The sequence below is a fragment of the Astyanax mexicanus genome, chromosome 10 (assembly GCF_023375975.1).
Source record: "Astyanax mexicanus isolate ESR-SI-001 chromosome 10, AstMex3_surface, whole genome shotgun sequence".
Classification (NCBI taxonomy): Eukaryota; Metazoa; Chordata; class Actinopteri; order Characiformes; family Acestrorhamphidae; genus Astyanax; species Astyanax mexicanus.
This window is the reverse complement of record NC_064417.1, coordinates 29037073-29049827: the sequence shown is the minus strand read 5'-3', so window position 1 is coordinate 29049827 and position 12755 is coordinate 29037073. Positions and strand designations below refer to the sequence as shown.

At 43.0% G+C, this 12755-nt stretch overlaps 1 protein-coding gene across 6 annotated transcripts in view; it reads right to left on the bottom strand.

Annotated features, from left to right (window-relative positions):
• The window catches only part of LOC111188455 (uncharacterized), a 33267-nt gene that overhangs the window by 11811 nt on the left and 8701 nt on the right, over nucleotides 1–12755 (bottom strand). For 3 of the 6 annotated variants that reach the window (XM_049484274.1, XM_049484278.1, XM_049484279.1), the window contains exons 1-2: nucleotides 10949–11132; nucleotides 5340–5659 (exon numbers count right to left, since the gene is read on the bottom strand). The gene's annotated coding sequence lies outside the window, so the exon portion shown is untranslated. Of the gene's footprint in view, nucleotides 1–5339; nucleotides 5984–10948; nucleotides 11133–12755 lie in introns of those variants that run through there. The other 3 variants (XM_049484275.1, XM_049484277.1, XM_049484276.1) reach the window with 3 other exon arrangements.

Below are 12755 nucleotides of genomic sequence, written 5' to 3'. Positions count from 1 at the left end.
GCATATATGGGGTTTATAATGCTCGCTGGTCTTCTGTGGAACTTCAACTCAGAAGGGTTCCATCCCTAATCTCAGATGAATAAAGTTCCCCTGATTTATATAATACCAGCTTGAGCAACTTGACCAAGCTTTATTTTGGTGTATCTTTACTGAAGTACTGGGAGGAGCACTTTTACTTTAACTCCACTACATTTCCTAAATGGTCTCTGCTTTATTCTGATAGCATGTTTTGGGCTCTAGGCTGAGTCCTGAATGTATTTTACTCTAGACTCATTGTAGGGGTCTGTGGGGGAGTTTGGCAGTGTCATTTTTTGGCAGTGTCGCACTGTCAAAATCCTACTTCCCCTAGTAAGCCCCTTATGTTGAGTAAAATACATTTCAGGACTAGTGCCCAAGACATGCTATCAGAATAAAGGAGAGACCCTCAGACCTTTGGGTGCTGAAATCAGAGGGTAGTCAAGTTTAACATTTTCTCTCTGATGAAGGTAAACAAAACATAAAATATGTGGATTTCCATTCATATTCAGTAAATGAAAAAGACTTAGAACATGTAAAGTCGGACCATTTTAAATGCCATCATATTAGCTAAAAGCTCCATAAAAATTAAAACATTGTTGGGTGTTTTAATTGTATATTGTGGTTTAACATCTTTTATATTCGTAATTGCACCCTAATTACTTTGCCATTAATAGTTATACGGAAGGCTTTGTAACCATGCTCTAAAGTAATTGGTTTATTTTGTATTTGAAAAGGGGTTTTCGAAATGTATTATTCTATTTTTGGCAAACTGTACATTTGTACATATGTTTATAGACTATGTTAATATACTGTGCAAGTGCATACTAACTGTGGCATGTGATACCTCTAACTGCATAGATCCACTGGGAAATCAAATGAAGTACAAATTCTTATGTATTCAAGGTATATGTTTTAAGTGATATTACTGTATCATTTTGAAGTAATGGGATACCAAATAAAAAAAGTCTATTCAGTTTCCATAAAACAGATTTTGCAGTCCTATAAAACCGAATAGACTTTTTGTTTAGTTTGGTACCCATTTACTCCAAAATGATACATTAATATAATTTGATACTTACATTATTGAAACATGGAATGTATTCTGCAAGGATTACATGGTGTTATTGGATAACTATTCATTTGTGTTGTGGAAAAATATGTTGCATCAAAACCCTATAGTCAATTTTGAATAAACATTGACACTCCTGCACCTTTTCAGGAAATGTACGACTTCTCCCAAAAATTACTAAAACATCACCCTCAACAATACAATAGCTGTACATTCACTCTACGATTTACAAAACAATGACTAAAATGGATCACTTCCAGCAACCAAGAAAGAGTTTTACACTTTCACAGTGGTGCGCAGTATATGCTACCTATGACGTCATTATAGCAGTGAAGAAAAAAATCCAAGGGAGCAAGGCTGGGTTTCCCAAGAGGTTCTGAACACTAAGACAATTCATAGATGGTTCAGCAAGCTTCACACTGGGCACTCTCTCTCTGTTAAGATGTTCTTAATCCTAAGGTGCTATTAGTGACATAACGTGGAGACAGAGTGGTTTGCAAAATTATTCATACCCCCTTTTGTCACTTCGCAACCACAAACTTAAATATATTTGATTGAGATTTTAAGTGACAAACCAACACAAAGTAGCACATAATTGTGAAGTTGAAAGAAAATGATACATGGTTTTCAAATTTTCAATCAAATAAAAATCTAAATGTGACCTTCAAAAATATTCATCCCCCTTTACTCTGAACCCCCTAAATAAAATCCAGTGCAATCAATTGTCCTCAGAAGTCACTTAATTAGTTAATAGAGTCCAGCTGTGTGTAATTTAGTCTCTGTAATCACTAGAATTCCTTTTGTATATCATATTTTTTTACTTACTTTCTATTTCTCCCTAAATTCTCTCAAACTGTTGCTTTGTTTTAAAAAGCTTGTTTTATCACCAATACTGTATTATTATTATTGTTGTTGTTATTGTTAGACAAAGGGAAATACCTACATTAATCTATATCTATAATAATAAATACTACAATTTAAATATTGAGCAGGCCAGGTAGGTTTGAAAAAAGAAAAAAGTTGAATCGTTTTGACATAATATAATTGCATCACCCCCCAACTGCGCCTGCCTGCTCTCGCTGATCAGCACTAATTTCTATCCATAGTATATAAGTCAGAACTCTGTAATTTACTGAAATTATTAAAATCTACAAAGGTTTACATTTTTTTCGTTTCTACTAAATGTTTTAAACTGTTATACTATATAAAACTATAGTATTTATTGTGTTTCAAAAGTTTATTTATTTAAATTCTTTAAAATATTTAATTTATTGTCACCAAGAATATCATTATCACAAAAATACCCTGCAGCTAAATGACCTACCAATTTATCATTAAAAAAACTAAATACACATAAAAAAGACCTAAATTATGCCAATTTTGAGAGAGAAAAAAGAATGAATACAACAACACACCTAAAAGGAAAAAATAATAACAAAAGCAGGATTTGTATCAGTCTTTATTTATGTAGACATAATGCTTGGGTGTATGTTTAATTCCAATTAGTTTGGGTGAAATGTAGAAAAATGTAATGATGATCAGACATAATTACGTTTGATTTTTATTAATAACAGTTTGCAAAAAAATAACAATAACAAACAACAACATATTCCAGAGTAGAAATAGTATATTTCATGGTAAAGGTCTGGGTCCTGTTTCCCTCTTAGCATTAAGAACATTTAAACATGGAGAGAGAGCTCAGTGTGAAGCTCGCTCAACCATCTCAGACTTGTCTTAGTGCTACGAAACATTTGGGAAACTGGTCCTAGACTATTTTGTAACCCGAAAAAACAGGCTGGATGGCTCCCTCCTCAGTAATTGAACGATAGGTGGCAGTATGCAACTAATCAGCGATAAGAAAAAAACGCAGAAAAAGACAATTGAGCTTCATGAGATGAGCTTTCAGCTCAGGAGTCTATAAACAGTTTACACAGTTCCACTTTTCACTGTGGATATCAGCGGCGTCCATTCTGAAAAAAGAAATAATATTCCAGTTAAATGGTGAGTCTTTTTCCGAGCACTCAAATAGGCAGTCGCCAGTTGCTGAAAATGCTAGTCGTTTAGGCAAGATCCCATATGTTCCGCGTTTTACCGTGTCCCATGAGAAAGTGCTGTAAGGAACTTTACACAGACTTTTGGGTTCATATATTCACTTATTTTATTGTTTTATTTTGGATATATTATTGAGTTTCTTTCTGACCTGTTCCTGCTTTAACACTAGCTATATCTTTCCCACTGTGAGACTAAACAGATGATCTGATCTTAATGAGTGAGTTCTGTATCAGGTCTGTGTTTTAGTGCACTGCCGAGTTAAACACACCATCAGCTCATGAAATAACATCAGTATTAAAACGCGGATCTCTGCATGGAGATCTGTGGGACTCTGGTCTGCAGAAGCTGAAAGATTAGTGGTGTTTTTACCGGAGATGGAGTCGCTCCACACGGTTTACACGTTATCTTGTTTTTTGCGACGTCAAAGGAGAAATATATCGCCCCTCTCTCTCTCTCCCTGCTGAACACTGTCGAGTTAACTTCCAGGCGAGCTCCGTAAGTATCGACAGGTTAATTCCCGGGTTTGTAACTGAGCGCGCAGCGCTACTGCAGGAAAAACAGGTACTGATTGGATGAGTACCCCGCTTGTCCCGCCTCTCCACCTTCGCTAAAGTAGCAGTGATTGGATCTCTTCCTAACTGGTCACTACCTTTCACAGAACTAAATCAGTTCTGATTGGATTTCGTCCCTGCCAAACATTTTCGTCTCGTTTTTATTCGTTGACCAAAATGTCAATTAATTTCGTCTCGTTGTGTGTGCGCAGCCGCTGTCTGCCCCTCCTCCCTGTGTGTGTGTGTGTGTGCAGCGAGATGGGAGAAGGGGCAGACAGTTCCCTGTCATATCAGAGCGATTTCACACCAAAATGTTATTTGCGTTTTGTCAGTGTTGGAAGAGCAAAAAAATAGGAAAGTACCGCAATGTAATCCTTTAATTTTAGCAGAGTAACTGTAATCTGATTACCATTTATTGAAGCAGTAACTGTAACGGATTACAGTTACTTATAATTTGTAATCTGATTACGTAACGCCGTTACATGTAATCCGTTACTTCCCAACACTGTATATATATATATATATATATATATATATATATATATATATATATATATATATATATATATATAGGAGTATTCTAAATATATATTTCTCTCAAATCAATGAAATGTAATGACCCTATTCATTGGCAGACAGGGACAAAAAAAAGAAAGTTCTGGCATTTGTTTTTCAACATGCCTTTAATTTAAAACTTTCACAAGAGTTACCCCAAACAAGAGAAAGTAATTATGATAAAACACGAGGAATATAAGTCTGCCCCATAGCCTTGAATTCACCATAACATCTGGAGCAACACGACTTCCGCAGTAATAGGTTCCGCAGTAACTTTGGTATCCACACGGTCATACACACTGTCATACAGTGTATTCTCAGTAAGATTGCGTGAACCAAACTCTGACCCCCGTACTGTGATAGTTCATAAAGAATACAAGTAACGTTACGCCCCTAAGACCTATATATAATATTTTTTTTTTTAAGTGTCTGGACTGTCAGCCCAAATAGCAGGCCAGCCAAACGGGAAAGTGCCTGGTATGCCAGCAGTCCGGCCCTGGCCACATCGATATATGACATTTTACGTCAGAACAAAGTCGTAATATTACAAGAAAAAATCATAATATAAGGTAGATTAAAGTTCCTCCCATGCATGCCTCTGGGGCATATTTTTCATCCATTCACTTGCTCTTCAATTACCATGAATGTGCCACCTGCCAGAGTTTTTGGTAACATTTGATGGCATTTTCACTGACCACTAGGAAACCACACGGGAACCTTCCGAAGGGCTTTATTTGCTGCCCAATGTGCACTGTGTTCATCCACAGCAGTTTTCAAGTTATACTCGTACTGCCAACAGTTGGTGCTGCAGCACCCCAAGCACCCCTACTTCCCGCGTTTAGAGCTTCTAGGAGCAGGAACGGGCCTGCATCCAAGGGGATGCATATTGACGGACCACGAGCGGTTAAAGTACACCTAACCACCCAAATAAATATTTTTTTATTCTGGAAAAATGACGACATTTTCTCGTAATATTACGTTTTTTTCTCGCAATTTCCCGACTTTACACTCCAACTCGAATTTTTTTTAAAGGTGGCCATAAAACGTAGTCGTATTAGGTTATGTCGTATGAAAAGACACTGAAATCCACTTACCAGCTGTAGAAACTGCAGGCACTGACCCACGGGCTTCAGCTAATGCACTGCGCAGTAGAGACACCACGTGTCTTGCGGCATTTTGCAGCTCGGCCTAAAAAGACCAAATTTGTCTCTAATTATTTTGTAATGCTACTAAAGTAAGCACCACATATCCGACTGTACAATACACACTTCTCTTTTTAAAGAGAAATATATTTCTATTTATGTTTAATATTTAGCATCAACAAAGCATCTGCACATACCTCTTTGAAGTCCGCCATCACGCTCAAGTGTGAGTGGGCCTTCTGTGTCTTATTCCCGGGTTTTTCGTGCAAGTGCTATGACATTGACAAACAGCCAATCACAATCCACTTCCGGAAAACAGCCGTAGCCAATCCTGTCTGGGTCCCTCCCCCGACTGTCAAGCCGAAGGCGTGGCAAATTCCACTCTCGCGAGTGTTTTGCCTCCTCGCGCGCGCGGAGAGGGCTGGCTGCGCGCGCGCGGGGAGGGCGAGTGTGGTTTTGCTTGCGCCAAGTGACTTTGCTCGCTCGCAAATTTTGACACGGTTTTGACGCCATAGTGTGTGGCTGTATTCGGGCACCCTTATTTTCTGGACTCAGGAGCGGCAGGCAACTTCCTAGACGCAGCCTTGGCCAGGAGGCTTGCGTTGCCGCTGGTTCCCCTAGGGGCACCTTTACCAATAGCAGCAATCGACGGGCGCTCCCTGGAGCCAGGGGAGGTGACCCACCAAACACGCCCTGTCATGCTGTGAGTCGGGTCACATTCTGAGCAGATCACGCTGTACGTCATCAGTGCTCCTGACTTGCAGCTGATTTTGGGATTCCCTTGGCTCCAGAGACATAACCCCCATGTTGACTGGCTGTCTCGGTCGGTGGTAACATGGGGGCCCGCTTGTCGATCGTCCTGCCTCAAACCTCCCAGGGCTTTTCAGGGTGTGGATCCTGATCCCGGGGGTCCTGACCTTTCCCGGGTACCCTCCGACTACCTGGACCTCCGAGAGGTCTTAGTAAGCAAAAGGCCCAAATCCTGCCCCCCCACCGCCCCTGTGACATGGCCATTGACCTTCTCCCTGGGACTAGTCCTCCCAGGGGAAGGTTGTTTTCTCTCTCTGGCCCTGAGCGCCGGGCGATGGAGGAGTACATTCAGGAGGCCCTCGCCCTGGGATTCATCCGACCTTCTTCCTCCCCAGCTGGTGCCGGGTTCTTTTTTGTGGGCAAGAAGGATGGCGGGTTGAGGCCCTGCATAGACTATCGGGGTCTCAACAAAATAACGGTAAAGAACCGTTACCCCCTACCCCTGATGTCATCCGCCTTTGAGGCACTGCAGCAGGCTACCATTTTTACCAAACTGGACCTGCGCAGTGCCTACAACCTGGTTAGGATAAAGGCAGGTGACGAATGGAAGACGGCGTTCATCACCCCGTCCGGGCACTATGAATACCTGGTTATGCCGTTTGGGTTGATGAACGCCCCCTCAGTCTTCCAGGGGTATATCAACGAGGTGCTCCGGGAGGCGTTGGACCGGTACGTGTTCGTCTACCTAGACGACATTCTTATATACAGTCGCTCGGCAGATGAACACGTTACCCATGTCCGACGGGTTCTCCAACTACTCCTGGAGAACCACCTCTACGTCAAACTGGAGAAGTCCGAGTTCCATGCGCAGTCCATCTCGTTTTTGGGCTTTGTGGTGTCCCATAACTCCCTGCGCATGGACCCCACCAAGGTCAAGGCAGTCGAGAACTGGCCCCGGCCCACATCTGTGTGCCTGGTCCAACGCTTTCTGGGCTTCGCTAACTTCTTCCGAAGGTTTGTCAGGAATTTCAGCACTGTGGCCGCCCCGCTAACCGCTCTGACGAGGAAGACGTCAGGGCGGTTCAGCTGGTCCACAGAAGCCCAGGAAGCGTTCGATGCTATCAAGCATCTACTGACCAGGGCTCCGGTTCTACGGCTGCCTGACCCCGGACTCCCGTTTGTCGTGGAGGTGGACGCATCGGAAGTAGGCGTGGGTGCGGTCTTGTCCCAGCGGGCGGGACCGGATGGCCGACTGCACCCATGCGCCTACTACTCCCACCGGCTAACCCCTGCGGAGCAGAGGTATGATGTGGGAGACCGAGAGCTCCTGGCAGTGAAGCTCGCCCTGGAGGAGTGGAGGCACTGGCTGGAGGGGGCAGAACATCCCTTTCTGGACTGGACGGACCATAAAAATCTGGCGTACATTCAGCAGGCCAAGCACCTGAACCCACGCCAGGCCAGATGGGGACTGTTCTTCACCCGGTTTGACTTTACCTTGTCATATCGTCCCGGGTCAAAAAATGTCAAACCAGATGCCCTCTCTCGACAGTGGGAGCCCCTCCCTCTTCCAGGCGATCCCTCCACCACCAGGATTCTGGCACCTCTCCGCTGGGGCCTCTTGGATGCTGTGAGGCAGGCCCAAGGGACTGATCCAGGTCCAGGAAACGGCCCTCTGGGCCGAGAGTTCGTACCCGCTCCCCTCAGGGGACGGGTACTTACCTGGGGGCATTCGTCACCCCAAGCTGCGCATCCAGGGGTCACACGGACCTTCGAGCTCCTGCGGCGTCAGTTCTGGTGGCCCCGCATGGAACAGGACGTGCGCAAACATGTGACCGCCTGCGCGATATGCACAAAAAACAAAGACCCCAGAACCAAACCCTTGGGCCTGCTGCACCCTCTGGCAGTCCCCTTGCGTCCCTGGTCCCACCTGTCCCTAGATTTTATCACGGGGCTGCCCCCGTCTCGGGGCAACACCGTGATACTAGTCATAGTGGACAGGTTCTCCAAGGCTGGGCGCTTTGTAGCCTTGCCCAAGCTCCCGAGCGCGCAGGGGACAGCCGAAGTGGTGCTCGACCAGGTGGTACGTGTCCACGGACTGCCTTCTGACATCGTGTCGGACCGTGGGGCACACTTCACCAGTCGGTTCTGGGGTGCTTTCTGTCGGTTGCTGGGGCAGAAGCCAGTTTGTCCTCAGGGTTCCACCCCCAGTCCAACGGCCAGACAGAGAGGGTTAACCAGGACCTAGAACGTACCCTCCGCTGTCTGGCCTCTTCGGCTCCGTCCACCTGGTCCGAACAGCTAAAGTGGGCGGAGTATGCCCATAATACCCTCTGGCACTCATCTCTAGGGATGTCACCCTTTGAGTGCCAGTTTGGGTATCCTCCGCCTGCTTTCCCCGGACGGGAGACAGTCACCGGAGTCACCTCAGCCGACCAGATGGTCCGCCGTTGCCGCAGAGCCTGGAGGAGGGCCCGGGCTGCCCTCCTGTCTGCCAGGGCGACCCAAAAACGGCATGCTGACAGGAGACGGCAGCCCGCCCCCTCTTATCGGATCGGCCAACGGGTCTGGTTGTCGGCGAAGGATATTCCATTGCGGGGTACCCCGCGCAAGCTGGCCCCTAGGTACCTGGGGCCTTTCAAGGTCCTTCGCCGAATCAATCCGGTGTCATACCGACTCGCCCTGCCACCTGCCCTTAAAAGGATCCACCCGACCTTTCACGTCTCCCGCCTTAGGCCCTACCTCTGTTCTGTGGGTCCTGCTGCTCCTCCGGGTCCCCGTACCATTGATGGTGCCCCCGCCTACACCGTCCGCCGGCTGCTGGACTCCCGAAGGGTACGCGGGGGTCTCCAGTATCTGGTAGACTGGGAGGGGTACGGGCCGGAGGAGCGGTCCTGGGTGCCCGCTAGGCACATCCTGGACCCAGAACTGATCAAGGCTTTTCGGCGGGACCGTGCGGCGGGTTTGGGGCCGTCGGGTGCCGCCCCTCGGGGAGGGGGTCCTGTAAGGGCTGGTGGCCAACCGAGGCATCCTCCAGGGCATCGGAGGGCGCGCCAGACCAGCGCCGAGGGTTAATTAGGCTAATTACCAACACCTGCTATCAACACCTTAAAAGCAACGCCAACCAGCCACTCGGCGCTGGATCTTTGATGCTATCAGAGCGAATCTATGCCGGTTTCTCGAGTGAGCCTCGGCTCTTTCTTTTCCTCCCTGCTCTATCTACGGCAACAGCCGGTTTCCTGCCTTTCCCTTTGGAGAGAGCATTGATCAGCATCGCTGGCGTGCCTCTCCCGCAAAAGTATTTTCTTCTGTCCCTTTTTTTTTTTTAAAGTTTGGTGGGGCGGTGTAGAGCAGTTAGCTCCACCGTTCTCCTCTCGAGTCTGTGTGTGTGTAGCAGCGGCAGCGCGCTGACGTGGCTTTGTTTGGCTCCTCGCGGTTCCCCCTTCCCCCCCCGGTGGAACCGCAGTTCCCCCACAAGCACCAATTGTCCTACCTTTGTTTTAGTTGGGAAGTTGTTCCTTTTATCTCCCCGAAAATAAGGGGCAGCCTCGCTTCCCAGGCGATCCTCGGTTTCCCCCTCACTCGCGCTGGGCGCCATGTTGTGTTTGTCCGCCCGTTTTCGGGTTTGTTTTGTTTTACTCTAGTTTTTATTCTCCGCCCGTTTTTGTTGCTCCGCCCCCTTCGGCGGCTCTTCTAAAGGTGATTAAAGCGGCCGCGTCCCAATCCGCTCGCTGGTGCAGCGGTTAGAGCATTGGGCCGTGACCGCGACAGCCCGGGTTCGATCCCCACGTAGGGTGGGGTTGAATTATAAAAATCATATATATATATATATATATATATATATATATATATATATATATATATATATATATATATATAAATAGTTAGATAGACATATACATATACATATATATAGTATTAGTATATATCATGTTAATATATATACATATATAATAAATATAAATATATATATATATATATATATATATTTATATAATACTTATTATTTATTATTACAATTTTTCTATTTTTTTTTTCTTCTTTAGTTTACCTGCTTTGAGATCTGCTGCTCTGCACTTGGGTCCTACAACCTTCTGGGCTGGAGAGCTACTGCTCCCCAACCCATTACAGATAGATAGATGCTTTAATTGTTTTTTTTTTTTTACATATTTCATCATATTTTTGATTCATTAATAATTGTGAACTGTAAATTGTCAAATAAACCATGATCTGTTTAACTTCACAAATATTTATTAGATTTCTTTAAAATATCCTTAAAATAGAACATAATTAGAAGATGTCAGTGTCCCTGATATGTTGTTTATTCTCACTGCCCTTTTTATATTAATCATGCCCGTCCCTCGTAACTCTTGTTTAAACACTTGATTAATAAACTTTATGTAAAGTATCTGCATGTGTCTACCTAACATCTGGCCCACGTGACAGAAGATAAAACAGGTAACACTTTACGAATAACTTACGTTATTCATGATAAACACTTCCTAGAACAGCAAAAAGGTAATAAACCATGGAGAAGTAATTTCTCAACTAATAATGAATTTAAACTATTTTAAACAATTAATAAACCATAATTAAATGTAAGGCTTGGTAATATTGTAAATCCTGCAATTAATAAGGGATTTAGAGATTAAAAGGTGTGTCAATTAAGTGCTACAATAATAATAATAGTAGTAGTAGTAGTAATAATAATAATAATAATAATAATAATAATAATAATAATAATAATAATAAAATGGCTATAGAAAAGATTTGCCATAGTTAAGCTGAAGCCAAATTAAAAACAGTGTATTTACCTGACACAGCTAAGAAGGTTCCAGTAGAAAAGTCCACAGAATTCTCTCTAATCGATCCACAGAAGTACATTCCTTCATCTTCTTTCTGAACCTGTTTAATACTGAGAGAAAACCCACTGCCAACTTCCTTCAACTCAAATCCTGATTTTGAGTCATTAAACGGATTTTGAAGCGCAGCGTTCTTTCCATTGATCTTATACCCCACTTCCTGTGGTTTGTGCTCCAGTCTGTGCTTAAACCAGTATGCAGTTTTAGACTCAGATGTAAGTGCAGATGTGCAGTTTAGAGTAACCGATTCTCCAACTTCAACTGAGACAATCGACGGTTCTGTATTTCCTACAGTTTCAGCAGAACCTGAAACACCAAAGAAACTAAAGATTACATACACGTTAAATGTATATTCAATTTTAGACAATTTTAGCATCATTAACAACAATTACAATCTATTAGTATAACAGTACATGTTTTTTAAGGACAACTTACATATTTTGTAGAGAAACAAAATGAAAATGCAGAATGAAGGCATGGTCAAAACTGACTAGTACTGTTAACTACAGCTCTGTATTATATTTGCTGAAGTGGCTCATAAGTTAAACCTCACTGGCTGGTAAAGTCACATGGTTCTTTGTGGCTTCTACACTTGTATCTATATTTGGCCATCTGAAGACGCCTGCTGTATATAAAAAAAACATCTTCTGCATTATTTTCAGTAACTCTGTTGGTCCTATCTTGCACACATTAATGAATATTCAAAAAAATCTTTAACAAACTTTCATCAAAATGTTTTAAGACAACATAAACCAATTAGCCATAACATTAGCACCACCTGCCCCCTTTGTTTAGGTTTGTTAAACAAACACATAACCAATTAAGATTGTTAATACAAATATTTCAAAGTAAAGATAAATTAATAATAATACATTGAATGGCTTAGTGACAAAAACAACAATAAACAATGAAAAAGTTTAAAACGTGAAAATAAAACAATAATACTAATGCAAAAGATACAGATAATAAATTATAATATATTATTTACTACTTTTGCTACTTTTAACTTATGAGTGTTTGAAAGGTGGCCTGCAATATTCACTCATAAGGTCAACCTGACACTTCCCTTTTATAGTCAGTTTCCTTTTTACACTGGAAAACATTGCGATGGAGTTAGTTAATTGTATAACATTTGAACAAAACGTTACACAAAACGTTGCACGAATGTTAAAACGAGCTATTTGAGACTAACCACTTTCTAGTATTACCCTGGCTTACTCAGGGTTCCTCAGTGTAGCTCTGTCATGCTAGCCTTAATAGAAATCTGGAAATCTAAGCTCACTGTAAATAAACAGAAGAGCTTTACTCACCCAAATAAACAGTTTTCAAGAGAAATCTGTGTAGATTAACATTAAGTTTTAAAAAGAAGTCTGCCCGCTGGTGCTGAATTAGAAGGAAAACATGGTGACACCCCTGTACCTTACTATTGTTGCATAATGCACCTTATAATCTAGTGCTCCTTGTGCACCAGAAAACAGAAGTTTATTATTAGTGCGCCTTATAATCCGGTGTGATTTATAGTGCAAAAAATGCAGTACATGGAGAATTCTGAGTAAAATCCTCAGTTACCTTATTCACACTGTCAGCAGGAAAAACATACGTCAGGGTAGCCATTTAATAGTATTAAACACTGAGAACCTTGTGTTCTAACAAGAAATAAGTAAAATGCACTCACTTTATTTGGTAAAGTTCAGCCAATGTTTGGGTGGATATTACCTATACTAAACCGCTGAGACACACTAAAAATTATTTTTGTTAC